General features: G+C 35.9%; 1 non-coding gene across 1 annotated transcript; it reads left to right on the top strand.

The window, feature by feature from the left end:
- Positions 1-383: 383 nt before the first annotated feature.
- Positions 384-490, top strand: LOC144999122 (small nucleolar RNA R71). Its single transcript, XR_013660643.1, has one exon. It is a non-coding gene; the product is annotated as a small nucleolar RNA R71 (small nucleolar RNA).
- The last annotated feature ends 922 nt before the right edge of the window (positions 491-1412 follow it).

The raw sequence follows: 1412 nt of genomic DNA, 5'->3' as shown, positions 1-1412 counted from the left end.
ATTTTTCTCCACTTGAGTAAAATATTTGAGCCTTCTTATTCCCGTTATCGTCCAAATCGAAATCTTTTGTTAAATACAGACCATTTCATCTTTGACAACCCATACGAATGGAATGTATGGATTTCTACATTTTTGTCATTCTTGGAGCCATATTATTTAGCATAGCAAAAACATTTGCCATGTCCTTCGAAGTGCCACTCCCGATTCCTTTAGCTCTATCATGTCGAGGACTGTGATACACACGCATATGCTTAGAAAATTCTTCAATTAGCTCCTTGATTTCAGTGGGATTTTTCTTCGTTAAAGGTCCTTGAGAACCAAATATTTTCCTTGTCATCACATTTACCCCATCATATAAGATTGATACTTCTTGTTACACATTGAAATCATTTTGGGGGTAACTTCTTATTAATCCCTTGTAACGCTCCCATGCTTCGTAGAGTGACTCACCTAGTTGTTGGTCGAAGTTTGCTATGGCCTTCATGAGTTTTCCAACTTTAGAAGGTGAAAAAAATGTTAGAAAAATTTTTCACCCGTTTACGACCATATGGTAATTGCACTGCGTGGAAGTACCTTTAACCAATACTTAGCAGATCCTTTGAAAGTGAAAGCAAGCATTCTTAATAATATCGTCGTGCATGGAACATTTAGTATGTCGAAGTAATCAGCAATGTTATTGACTTCATCATGGTGTTTGTAAGCATCCTCATGATCTTTCCCGGAAAATGGAACTTCCTTAATCGCGGAAAGAATTATTCCTTTAAGATCGAATGTGGCTGCAGCGGGAATTGCAAATTGCACTAGACTGGGACCGGTGTCGTCTCAGATTCTCTTCTTGTATGCCTCTATAGACATGTTGGCAATATTTTCCATCTCGCTTTGCAGCTCATCTTCGGGTTTGCTCCCTTCTAATTGGAATTAGGGTTCATACTCATAATCTTATTCTTGTGTATTAGGATTTTGATCAAAGCTTTCAATCTTACTTTATTCCTTTTGGGGATTGGTTAATTCTCTAAGTTCTTTCCTTTCTTCTATCTAAAAACTGATTTAAGATCTTTGAAAGGTGATTTCTCCTACATTTTTATCCATGTTTTTACAAAGGATGGACTCTGGATCTTCAAGGGACGGTATCAAAGGTGTATTAAACCCACAGATCATGTATTACTGCTATAAAACAAAAATAAAAATGTAAAAACAAACAAAAACTAATTAAAAAAAAATCATACTTAACGTTCACCATGATGTGGTAAAGAATAACACCTCGTGTTGTCGCAACAAAAACGAAAGAAAATACGAAATCACTACGCACACGTCGTGAGTTTGGTTATTCATAAAAAAATCAACTAATGCCACAAATTAACTTGTTGCAAGATTAACCCCAAAAAACCGATCGATTATCCTCAAGCAAATAT

Source organism: Lactuca saligna, chromosome 5, assembly GCF_052625555.1.
Source record: "Lactuca saligna cultivar CGN05327 chromosome 5, ASM5262555v1, whole genome shotgun sequence".
NCBI lineage: Eukaryota > Viridiplantae > Streptophyta > Magnoliopsida > Asterales > Asteraceae > Lactuca > Lactuca saligna.
The sequence above is the reverse complement of the archived record's forward strand: the minus strand, read 5'-3'. Positions and strand labels throughout refer to the sequence as shown.